The sequence below is a fragment of the Hyaena hyaena genome, unplaced genomic scaffold (assembly GCF_003009895.1).
Source record: "Hyaena hyaena isolate Hyena2069 unplaced genomic scaffold, ASM300989v1 scaffold_400, whole genome shotgun sequence".
NCBI lineage: Eukaryota > Metazoa > Chordata > Mammalia > Carnivora > Hyaenidae > Hyaena > Hyaena hyaena.
In genome coordinates this window covers 948231-961220 of record NW_024081031.1, presented here as the reverse complement: position 1 = coordinate 961220, position 12990 = coordinate 948231, and the positions used below count along the sequence as shown (strand labels likewise).

At 37.6% G+C, this 12990-nt stretch overlaps 1 protein-coding gene across 7 annotated transcripts in view; it reads left to right on the top strand.

The window, feature by feature from the left end:
- SIPA1L1 (signal induced proliferation associated 1 like 1) overlaps window positions 1-12990 on the top strand; it is a 370770-nt gene that overhangs the window by 58990 nt on the left and 298790 nt on the right. For 6 of the 7 annotated variants that reach the window (XM_039251856.1, XM_039251854.1, XM_039251861.1 and 3 more), the window contains exon 3: window positions 321-411. The exons of the other annotated variant lie outside the window; for it this stretch is intronic. The gene's annotated coding sequence lies outside the window, so the exon portion shown is untranslated. The remainder of the gene's footprint in view (window positions 1-320; window positions 412-12990) is intronic. 7 annotated transcript variants of the gene reach the window in all.

The window sequence follows — 12990 nt, the reverse complement described above, 5'->3', positions numbered from 1 at the left end:
AATTAGTCAATGCATTTCAGTCATGGAGTAGTAACTTGTCCAGGGACCCACCAAAGATAAGTCTGAAACTTGGCTTTCCCTCCAGGTCTGATGCTGGAGCCCATGCTTTTTCCACTCTACTGTGATAAGCTATACTTAGGGAAGGGAACACAGTGGCTTGGAGAACTTCTTGTTCCCTTTCTCCTAAGCTGCTGGGATCTCTTTTTTGATATACATGAGCTAGACCAACATTATTATTAGAAATAACCATTCATACAGCAGCCATCTAGTCATCCATCCATTCATCTAACAAATATTTATTGAGACTTATTGTGTGCCAGGTGCTGTTTGAGAACCTGCAGATATGCTGGTTACCAAATCCTCTCTGCCTTCATGAAGCTTATACCTGATTATCCAAAGACTCGTTATACAGTGAGTATAGGGTGGGAGAGAGTGTCTGGATTTCTTAGCCCAATAACAGTCTTAATAGGAGGCTTTCAACAAGTGTGTTTCTTTTGTCTCCTTTTTACCTAATTTTTATGTGCCTGGTCAAATATTATCTCTTGTTTGTTCATTTATGGTTGTACTTTGAATTGTTGACTTGGGTTTGTGTGTTTTTCTCAGTTCATTCAAGATCAGTCTGTTAATCTTTAGAAACCAGCATGTTCCACAAAGAGATTTCATCTAAGTGGTCAGTTACTCTCATTTTGAATATTAAGAACGTGGAATGGAGTATTGACTTTCAGTTATAATGTGAATAAGTTCTGAGGGTCTAACGTATACCATGGCAACGATAGTTGGTTAACACTGTATTGTTTAATTGAAACGTTTTTTAACAAAAGAGGTAAATATGTGAAGTGATGGTTGTGTTAGTTAACTCTATGGAAGGAATTGTTTCATAGTGTATACGTATGTCAAATCATCATGTTTTACACTGTATAACAGACAGTTTTGTCAGAGCTGGAAAAGAAAGGTGGTATGGTAAAAATGGTGTGATTTTTTTTTTTTTTTTTTTTTGCTGAAATGTTACCTTTTTACTTCTTGTTTAGGCGGTAATCCTAACTGCATTGTATATGCATACTTTTATATTGTTTTCAGTATCATTGTTAATAATTTACCACATATTATATTACGTGTCATTTTAAAAGGTTTATTATATTTTACTATGTGAGGTGATGAGTTAATGCCAAAACTCATTAACTGGAGCATGAAACTTAAGACTGTTATGAAATTCATTGAGCAAATGTTACTCATTATGGAGAATCTTGAGTTAATCCTATTTTTGTAATGTTTCTTCTGTAGGGTATCTTGCATCTCTGGATAAATTTAAACTATTTACTGGCAGATTTTCAAGTTAAACTAGACAGACTAGATGTCAAAATGCCCATTTATTTAGAGCTGAGTGTTTCCTGAACTGGCCTCTGTGTGTCTAATGAATGGTTTCAGACTATGTTGAAGATAAATATTAATAACCTCAAAGATCACTTAAGTGTAACTTGGATAAAGGTGTTATTTGTGAGAACAATGTAGTTGTTCATTGTGTGGGGGTGCACTTTCTTATATTTTGACTTTGGTTCCATTTTTCTCAGTCATCACATCTAATTTTTTTTCTGGAGGTATCTATTTTATGTCCAAGTCTCTCCCAAATTCATTCATTCCTCTACCCACCCTCCTGGAAAATTGCAACAGCCTTGTTACTAGTATTTCTTTCTTCATCACCCTTCCTCTTTCAGGCTGTCTTCCACATTACTGTTGAAGTTTTTGGGGCGGGGGAGAAAAAATCATGTCTATGCATATGTGTTTGCACACATATACAAAGGCACATTTGGTTCTAATTGTGACAATCCCTCCTGAACCTTCAGTAGTTCCTCATTTCCTTGTTGCCACAGGGCAGGCAGAGCTCCTTTGTTTAAAAACTCTGTGGAATGGTTCCAGCTTTCCACCACCGACCCCTCAGTCCTTCTTGCCTTTTCAGTTGGTTCCAGCCAGTGAATTGCTTTCTTTGCAATTTGGTTGTTAGTAGTGCTTTGTGAGCATTATTTGCCACATATGGTAGGTATTCAGACTTTCTTTTTGTCCTTTTAAATGTAAAAGCCACTGTTTCATCTTGTTTGAACACCTCTCGGAGGGACATGATGAGGCAGTTCTCCAACTCAGGTAGCAGAGTTTGCATTTTGTGCTTTTACAAGATGTGAACATTTCCCACCTAGATTCTCTTTTCTTTCTTGGAAGTCTTACAGCCTAAATGGAATCAAATCATTGAAATCTAATGTTAGTTTTTTAGACTAACTTGTTGAAGGCTGTGATTTTCCAATTTAGGCACTTTTTTTTTTTTTTTTAATTTCTGAGAGAGAAAGGAAGAGAGAGAGCATGAGTAGGGGAGGGTCAGAGAGAGAGGGAGACACAGAATCTGAAACAGGCTCCAGGCCCTGAGGTAGCTGGCAGCACAGAGCCTGATGCGGGGTTCGAACCCATGAACTGTAAGATCATGACCTGAGCCGAAGTCGGACGCTTAACTAACTGACTGAGCCACCCGGGCGCCCCCAATTTAGGCACTTTTTGAAAGTTCTGAATTATTTCTCTACTATTATGTTTTTCAAATTCATCATTAGAAATGTAGCATTTTCTTTTGAAATAGTATTTATTTGTAACTATATGAGGTGATGGATGTTAACTAAAATTATTGCGCTGATCATTTTGTAACATATACACCTATCACATTGTGAATGTTGTAAATGCAGCAAATAATTGCACCTCAGTTAAGATCTGACTTGCTTAGTTGGTGAAGGTGCAGATGGATGTTGGCCTTCATGGAGACTGTGGCAAGTACATGAGTCATTTTTGAGAGTGAGGAAACACATAGTTGAAACTATCTTTGTCATTTTCCTCGAACCAGCCTGTGGTGCCCTTCATGCGTTCAAGTCCTGCGTCAACTAAGAACTTCCGCTTTTCTAGTTTGTTTCATTATTAACTGGATGTTTCTTAAATTCTTTTGAAGGGAAGAGAGGGGCAGTTGGTTATCTAGTTGCATTATCCACCCCATCTGTTTCCTGTATATGACAACAATTTCCACTTAGCGTCTTTGCCCATGCGGGCAAAAGGACCATGCAGATGTGATCCTGGTTCTTTTAGTGAGAAGTTAAAGGACTCAACTATCTAAAGATCTGTTTTTTTTTTTTTTTTTTTCCAGGCCTCAAGCTTATCATTAATATATCTTCTTGTCACTTTAATATACCAGAAATGACTTTTCTGGTGTGAAGAGTAGGTGGCACATTTTGTAAGGTGTCTTGAGCCTGTGCTTTCCTGTGGGGGATTAGGACTCTCTGTTCTGAAACTATGCTATTTTGAGAGGTAAACCTCTTATTTTCCTTTTAGAAATGGTTTAAAGGTGTATATACAAAACATCTCAGGCTTTATGACTAGTTTGCATCATTACATAAATAAAATTTTTAATCTTTTTGTTCTCATATGGTAGTTTTTCTGAATTCATGCTTTACAAAGGAGCAAACTAAGTATTAGAGATTGTTCAGTATTCATGTCAGTGGTGGCTTCCTTGGGTGGTAAAATGTCTCAAGTTGAGTTGGAGGGATGTTGAGATGCTGTGTGTTTTAATGAATGCAAGTATATTAAGAGGAATGAGTGTTATATTGACTTACAGATATTAAACCTTATTACTAATTTTAATTTAAAAATATTTCAAGTAGACTGGAAAGGGTAGAGAATTACATAATACCTTCCGGCTTCATCAGATCTTAACATTTTGCCATATTTGTTTGAGATCATAAATATTTTGGAGAAAGTTGAAGCTACCCCTTTCTCCCTCCTGCTCCCATACTGTTTTCTTCATTGGAATGCACAAGTTGAAGCTACCCCTTTCTCCCTCCTGCTCCCATACTGTTTTCTTCATTGGAATGCACATTATTTGATGGCTTTGAAAATAAATACTGTATTTCTATCAGTTTACCCAGTGAGTAGCTGAGTGCTGGTTTCCATTAGGTAAATGAAATGTGTGCACCTCCCACACTCACTTTATGGTCTACTGCTTCTGAAGAGGTTTTATGGAGATGATGTGTGGTCAGTACACAAGATGAGAAGCGTATATATTTTGCAAAGTGAATGGGGTGGAATGTGGGCTATTTACATTTTGGTTAGTTTTTTAGGTTACATGACATATTAGAGTCCCCAAGTCATTCCTTCAGATTAATCTGCTCAAATGCCTGGACAGTCACTAAAATGGTCTGTTTTCCATGAAGCTTTTGTACTGTGGTTTCCAAGGGTGTTTTTCTCGAGTTGCATGACCTTAGTTGGTTTTGGTAACTTTCCTCCAAGCATTTCATCCATCTGAGGAAATTCTGAATATCTGTCTCTTTTGTGTAATTTCTGTCTTGGGTGGGTGGTGCGTATGGTACAAAAATCAAAAAGCAATTTATTTTTCCTTCATGCTACCAAGGTCTGTGTGATTTAGTTCTCTGGCATGGTGTTCAATGTTATTCACCTTTGTTCAGTTCTGGAGGTAGGTAAGCTTGATCCATGTTTCCTAATCAAAAATTCAGTTTTGACAGGTTCTGGAGAACAGAGGGAAAAAAATCTAAAATGTAGGGGTTTTTTTGGTGTGTGTTTTACCTTTATGTAAATTATACATCATATTTAAGGAAAAACTAGAAAAACAAATTTTAAAAAATTACCAGTGATCCTGTCACTCATAGATAATTTTTTGTCCTATCTTTCCATTTTTCTGAAAATACACATTTTGTAAAATATATATTTCATCAAATACATATTTTAACATATCTTAGATATTTATAAAATATGTATTTTAACACTTCACTTATTTATAAAATACATATTTAAAACATACTTTGCAGTTTTTGTGTGTATTTTCATGTATTATAAACAGTAAATTAATAATTTATTATAATTATTCTAAATACTATAAGGTGGAGGCTATGTACTACAGTAGTAGAAACACAGGCTTTGTTCCCAACGGACTTTGGTTAGGGTTCCTGCTCGTTCCTACTGTTAAGTTAGCTGTGTTACCTTGACAGTTATTGAAGTACTCTGTTTCCTCAAACAAAAAAAAAATGTGGCTCATGATGACCACCTTGCAGGCTTATTTTAATTTTTTTTTTAATGTTTTATTTATTTATGAGAGAGAGGGAGAGAGAGAGAGACAGCATGAGCAGGGGAGGGTCAGAGAGAGAGACACACACAGAATCCGAAACAGGCTCCAGGCTCTGAGCTGGCCGTCAGCACAGAGCCCGATGTGGGGCTCGAACCCACGAACTGTGAGATCATGACCTGAGCCGAAGTCGGTTGCTCAGCCGACTGAGCCACCCAGGCGCCCCCTTGCAGGGTTATTTTAGAGATTAAATGAAATAATGAATGTAAAGCTCATTCATCCATATTGTGCCAGGATCATAGTATGTATTAACTGTTATTATTGGAGGTTAGATAGCATAAAAGGAGCAAGGATACTGAAAAAGGATCGATCATCTTGGGTTTAAATTCCAGTGCCATCACTTAATTTGTTTTGGGCAAGATTTAAAACCTCACTGATTCCTACTTGTATCTGTTAGGATTGTTGTATTGATTGCATGAGATAGAGACTATTATGTGACTGGCATATTGCAGGCACTCACATAGCAACTAGCTTTAGTATTAATAAGGGGAATTACTTAATTGAAAGACAGGTTTCAACATTGTCTATTTAAAGTAAATCAAGGCATGGGGTGCCTGGGTGGCTCAGTAGGTTAAGTGTGACTTCGGCTCAGGTCATGATCTCACAGTGTGTGAGTTTGAGCGTCAGGTCAGGCTCTGTGCTGACAGCTCAGATTCTGGAGCCTGCTTCAGATTCTGTCAGGAAGATCTCTCTCTGCCCCTCCCCAGCTCATGCTCTGTCTCTTTTTGTCTCTCAATGATAAACAAACATTAAAAAAAATAAAGTTATTCAAGGCAGAAGCTTCTAGATGCCCTAGATTTTATTTGTACTTGTACTTATTGAGGGCTTTATGACTAGTTTGCTGACTACTGCTGCTACCTTCCCCCCAAATGTAGTTGGTGGTCATCCTTAAAATAACATGTAAGGAAGCAGTTCCTGAGAGACCTTCACTGTGTGATGAACAACTACCACATATAATTGTATACATGTACTGAGATATTTGCCTCTTAGTGTTTATCATGTGTAAGTTGTAGATCATCTGCCTCTATCCCTGTCAACCTGCATATCTTAGCTCCTAAGAGCCTTCCCATGTACCCCCTTCATTTTCATACTTTAATATTTAGAAGCACCAGTTTGTGTTATTCCTCCTTCCTACTCTCACGATGTACTTCTTTTAGTTATTTACATATATGTGTGTTGAATTTGAGGAAGGTCGTATGAAAGCAATCTTGATCACACTGTTCTCTCATTCCACTTTATTTCCTTTATAATGAATGTTGCCTGCACCCTCCTTTTTATCAATCTGTATGTCATCCTTTTATATCATAGAAGCAGCTTCTCTTTTCATTAATTTCTGTGTAATTGCGTGGTCAGGTTATGGAGGATGAGCTGATTGGTAAACTGACACCAGGTGTATGGCTTGTCTGAGTTGACTGTCCCTGTCTGTGGTCAGGTTGCCAGTCCTCTGGTTATACCTCAGGATGATCAGTCTGTTTTCTCTTGTTGGCTGCCTGCCGCATAATTCTGAAGGTGCTCTTTTTATCACAAATGTGAAATGAAGCTTTCTTTCCCTTCACTACACATGTATACACACACACACACACACACACGATTACCACACATATCGCCTTGCAGTAAAGAGACTGCATTTCGTTTCAGATTAAGTCAGTAAAAGGAAACAAATTAATAAATTTATAAATTTTGCCAGAAGGCTGAAAATTCCTGATTTGGGGATTGGCATTCAGTGGTGTAAGTATAGGCTAAAATTTTTCTAAATTGGCATTTGAATGGCTTGTTTAAAAAATAAGTAAACAGGGGCGCCTGGGTGGCTTAGTCGGTTAAGCGTCCGACTTTCGCTTAGGTCATGATCTCGCGGTTTGTGGGTTCGAGCCCCGCGTCGGGCTCTGTGCTGACTGCCAGCTCAGAACCTGGAGCCTGTTTCAGTCTGTGACACCCTCTCTCTCTGACCCTCCCCTGCTCACGCTGTCTCTCTCTCTCTCTCTCCTAGAAATAAAAAAAAAAAAAAAAAAAATTTAAAAAAAAAAATAAGTAAACAAAAACCATTCTTTTAATATTCTGGAATCAGGAGCAGGTAAAGGTAACTCACCTTTTATCTGAAAGTTTTCAAAGCATATCCAAAGGGTATTTAAAGGGGAAAAACTGTTCTTCAAGTTGATTAAAGAACTAACCAATTTCTTATTTCATTTTATGTTGTACAATTTTAACTTACATTTAAATATACATTTTAATTTTCATAATAGTATTACCCTCATAGTAAAGGGCCTCATATATTCTTATTGGATGAATGACTATCCCATGACTATTAACTATTGATTTGTTACTGGTTTTGTTTTTGGTTTTAATTTGTTACTGGCTTTAAATTATATTTAGCGTTTGCAAGGGCTCCCAAATAGATTCCATCATTTGATCCTCACAATAATCTTGTGAGTTAGGCAGGAGAAGAATTTTCTTCATTTTGCAGAGAATTTAATAGAATTGTTCAGGTGCCACTAAGTGGTGACTCCAAGGTTTGAATTTAGGACTTCTAGCTTCTAATTTTATGCTTTTTGCTCAGTGCTGATGTGGAAATATTTCAGTACTTTGTAATATATATAGTACTTGTTCACTCATTTAACAGAGTTTTATTGAGGGCACAAACTTTAATTTCTGGGCCTTTGTGGATGAATATAAAGACAAGGTTTGTTCTCTCAAGGAAGACTGTTAATAAATAAATAAGTAGGTAAGGTAATTATTGTGTCTATAATAATAATGATTGGTACATAGTAGGTACCCAATAAATGTTTACTGATTGAATGAAAAAGTGAGAAAAGTGACAAAAAAAAAAAAGAATAAACAGTAAGTCTTACAGGTTCTTATATAGATAGATTGACAAGAGAAGGTATTTCTGCGAAAGTGACATCTAAGTCAGGGAAAGAGCATTTCAGACAAAAGAAAAGCATTTGCAAAGGTCCTGAGGCAGGACTTATTTGAGGAAACCAAGGATGGCAGGAGCTACAGCCATAGTGAGCTAGAGAGACAGGAGTTCCACATGAAACTGAAGAGAAACAGACTGATTGTGTAGGGCCTTAGAGGCCATGGTAAGAAATTTGGCTTTTATTCTAATGTTGGGAGACAGTTTTCCATGTGTCTTGTGTTTCTCCATTGACTACTTTTGTTCTGGACTCTCTTTTTAGGGATGATTTATATACTCAGTAGTCTTGGAAGATACCCTCGAGGGCAGATATCAGGTACACCTATTGTCTGTATAAACAAGATAATGTCTCCTTGTGGGGTGAAGGTCAGGCAGGTGTACCAGCCATTATCAAAGATTTGGGTTCATTAAGCTCAGGGCTACTCTCCTGTAACACAGGACACTGCTATGCAAGTGTTACCTGGTGGGAGTTGGGACTTAAGAGACTGGCACCAAAAATGATGGTACTCTGACTACTTCTATTACTGTGAGTAATGAAGTCCTTTGTCTCTGACCCAAGCATCTCATGTCCTCAGGGATGTTCATACACCTGTCACAGTGTAAGTTGTTAGCCTGGAGATTAGAGTAAAATCTTATATGTTTCACATTTCTTGACAACTCAGGATATGGAAAGCCACTGGTAGGTTTTCAGCAGGGGATAATATTATGCAGTTTAACCTTTTAAAAAGTCAGTCTGACCACTCTGTGGAAAATGGTTGTGGGTGGAAAATAATGAGGAGTCTGGGGCAGTTGTCTAGTTGAGAGATAATAGTGGCGTGGACCAGTGTGTTGCCAGTGGGTGTGGACAGGAGGGAAGGGTTCAGGGTGGCCTTCAGGAGGTAGAATTCTTAGGATTCGATAGAATTGGATATGGGCTGTGGATGTGGGCTGTGGAATGGACAGTGAATCTTCGGTTTTTATCTCAAGCAAATGGGTAGATAGAAGTGACTTTGAGTTGGAGAAACCTCACGATGAGGATAAGAAGCTTGTGAAAGGACTTATTTCTAACTGTTATATTTAGAATTGCAGGAAGGAAGAATTAGTTTGTACAACTTGAGATCAAAGAACCATTTGTATATACTTTTGGGGGAAGAACATTTTTCTTGTGTCTCTATGAGTTGTCAAATCCATTAATGTTAAGAAATTCAAGTCTTGCAGTCCCTTGATAAGTGGGTTGTCTCAGTAACACTAAATTAGATTAGCTTGGGAGGATTTATTTCTTCAATAGCCATATTGATTTTTTGCCCCAAATTCATTATCTGGGAGTTTACAAGGAAAATCTTTAATATGTCTCAGGATGTTCCCTTTTTCACCATTAAAGCAGTAATGTATTCTTTTTCGTATTTATGTTTTAGATTTTAAATTTCTTTTAAAGCTGGGCTGTTGTCCCTAAGTCGTCAAGGATGGTTACTGCTCATGTTGTGATCATTGATCATGTAAGCTTAATACCAGAGGATGAAAGAAGCAAGTGCCTATGGATTAATTCTTTTTGTTATTTTCATTTAGAAATACCTCAGGATAACTTCTTGTCTTTCTAATACCACATGCTGATTTCAACAGCACCTGATTGCTTTTCATGCACCTGATTGCTTTTCATAAAGAAAGTAACTTAAAAGCGTAAAAAAAAGAAAGAAAGAAAAGTAAAGGAAAGAAAGAAGGAAATCAAGCAATCCAGCAAGTCCAGGCCCTGTGGAGTTCTGTTAAATGCCTTCCTTTTTCATCTAATGAGGTTTCTCATTCTGTGTGCTTCTCATACTTACTGTCTTTCCAGGACCATTTTGGATTTCTTAACCTTTATGTATTATAGACAGTTTCAGTCTACAGCATGAAATTGACATGGGTTTTGAATTATTTTCGCCACCATTTTACACATGTACGTAGTAAAATGTTTTCTTCTGTTGTGAGGTATTTTGTTTAGTCCATGGCCTAGGTCTAGATTTTTCCTCTTTGGAAAGAAAAGGAAAGAGAAGATAGAGCTTATTAGCAGGTTTTGTTTTTCGTTTTTTGGGTTTTTTTTTGCTTGCTGGGGGAGGTTTGGGGAGGAGTCTAGACTTAAAATTACTTCTGATTCAGTTTATACTCCACCCCTTGGAAATCAACAGTGGAGAAACATCCTATTGTAAAGACAAATAGATATAGAAAACTTGAAATAAGATCGCAAAATCATTAGTGCCTATCATGAGACTTTTCTAGGTGATATCAGTTGTTATTAATCACTAGTAGATTCTGGAGATATTTCTACCAGAAGTACAGTTAGATTGTAGTTATTTCTGACTTTTTGGGAAGATAAATATGCTCTCTTTTTTTCTTTTCTTGTTATGGGGCTCCATCTTTTTGGGTTTAAGCAATTTTAAAACAGCCCCAGGTAGCAGAGGAGGGTTTAAACTTCCTGGGAGGCCTCATCTTTCCTTCAGAGTATTGTTGCTCTGCCCCAGTATCTCATTATACAGATTTTTTAAAAGGGCTCAACGTTTTCTTACCAATTTCATGCTTCATGCAGTGTGCTAAGTGATTTGTCATTTTGCCCCATTTGGTGTATGTTTGGAACTTCACGGATGGGTTGCTTGTCTTCTCTCCCTTATTTCTTGATTTCAAAACTATATAGCCTATGGAATGTGATAGAAACTCTCCCTAAAGGATTCTTTACGTTGTTCACATAGTCTCAATATGGCCCAGATTTGTGCCTCTGCCCCTTTGCTTGCCTTTGGGAAGCTTTTTACCCGCCTCCCCCTGGTTTTGGACCTAGACTTGCCCTCACCCTAAATAGTGGTTTAGAAATGGTTCAGAGGCACAGGTGGATCCTCGCCTTAGGACCGTGGCTCCATCTCTCCTCCCTGTCTTCTTTCTTCTGTTTGAGGAATAGTCTAGGGAAGGAGGATGAAAGTCAGATGTGGCTTTGTGTCTGATTTTGCTTGTTGGTTGTGTAACCATAGACGACATGCTTAACCTTTTTAGGCCCCAGATCAGAAATGTGAAATGGAGGTTGTGCTGATGACCTCCTTGTGGTTTAGTGAGGCACAGTTGTGTGTCTCAAGAAGCTTGTGCTTAGGACTGACAGGTTCTCACTAAGAACGAGAATGTGATCAGTGCTTTGGAGCTACTGTGTGTTCCCTTGTGATTCCATCCTTCTGCCTCCCTCTGGAGGGGACTGCTGTCCTGAGTTTTATGTTCAGCATTGCCTTTTAAAAATGAATATATCTGTAAACAGTATATTTTTAGCATTGCCTATTTGGGCTTTGCCAACATGGAATTGTATTATATATAGTCTGTCATAACATTTTTGTCTCTCTGGGCTTCTCCTTTACTGGTCCTTTAGTTAGAGAGAAGGCTTTTTTTTTTTTTTTCCTGACACTAAGACAGAGTTAGGGGTAGCATTCAATGACATGGGGGGGCTGAATCCAGTAAGGAAAAGTGAGGTTAATGAGAGCCAGGTTTACGACTGTTACAGGGAAGGGAAAGGGGAAAGGTAGAAAGACACTGTGCTTGGGTAGGAATTCATGGCATATGGATGAACTCCTGGTCTACAGTATAGAAAGAAACAACAAAAAAACAAAACAAAACAAAAAACAGAAAGAAAGAACGAAGGACGTGTGTGCATGTTCTTCTGCTCTCAATGGACCAGGGAACAGCAATAACCCAGTTGCAGTAAGCACCCAGATCTTGGCTTTTCTAAGTACCATTTTTTTCTCCCACTAGAATGGTAGGAATTATTAGACTAGAAAATCACTTTTTGGTAGCCATCATAAAATAATTTGGCCAAGAATTATCATTGGACACAAATATTGGGTGAATGTTTGTTGGTAGGATATTTATGTAGTCTGAAAGTGACCTCTCACAAAGCACTTACAAATTACAGTGGAAAAAGTAAGTTTTCAGTGGAAATCTGGCAGATGCCCTCTACATCAAGTTTATGATACAAGTTCATGTTACCAGTAAGGGAAAAAGATTAAAATAGCTTACCACCTGGTAGGGTGCAATGAGGGAAACTCTCTTCTTTGGTATCCCTGCTGAAAATTCATAACTGGAAGCTAATCATAAGAAAGAATTAGATAAACCCAAGTTAAGGAACATGCTACAAAAATGGGCTGGAATCTTCATGATTGTCAATGTCATGAAAGTCAAGGGAAGTCTGAGGAATTCTGAATTGAAATGCACTAAATTCCATTAAATGTGGAAAATAAGTGCAGTGTGAGATCCTGGATGGATTGGATCCTTTTACTAAAATGGACATTATTGGGATAATTAGAGAACATAAGATCTGGTCTGTGGATTAGATGATGGGGCTATGTTATTTGGGTGATTTTCAATGGCCGTAATTATAGTTTTGTAGGAAAATGCTCTTCTATACAGGAGTTGTTTCCTAAACTCTGTAGGGATGATACGCTGTCATGTTGGCTACTGACTCTCAAGTGGTTCTGAGAAATAGTTATTTGTACTAACTAGTCTTGCAGTTTTTTTTGGTAGGTTGGTCTGAGATTATTAAGCAAAATAGAACAAAAGCTCCTTCTTGTTTGTAGTTAATTGTTAGCTTATCAAACAGATCATTTGTTAATGTTTAAGAAGTTTGCTTTCTCATGTTGCTTTGTCTTGCAACTGCCCTCCAGTGTAGCTTTCTGCCACATCTTAATTTGTCTTCTGGTCTACTGGTTTTAAAATGTTTACCATCATTTCATTAATATGTTGTTTGCTCATTATTTATGGTGACAAACTCCTTTTCCTGGAAAGTATGATTTATAGAAGTAAGGCCTTTTTCTCTGATGCAATTCAATGATAATACTGCTTTTAATTTTGACTTCCTTTGTGTTTTTGTTCTTTTATCCTCAGTTTGCCAGTGAGCTATTCAAATTTTCCCTTCCCTTCCTTTCCTTTGGTTCCCGCCCCA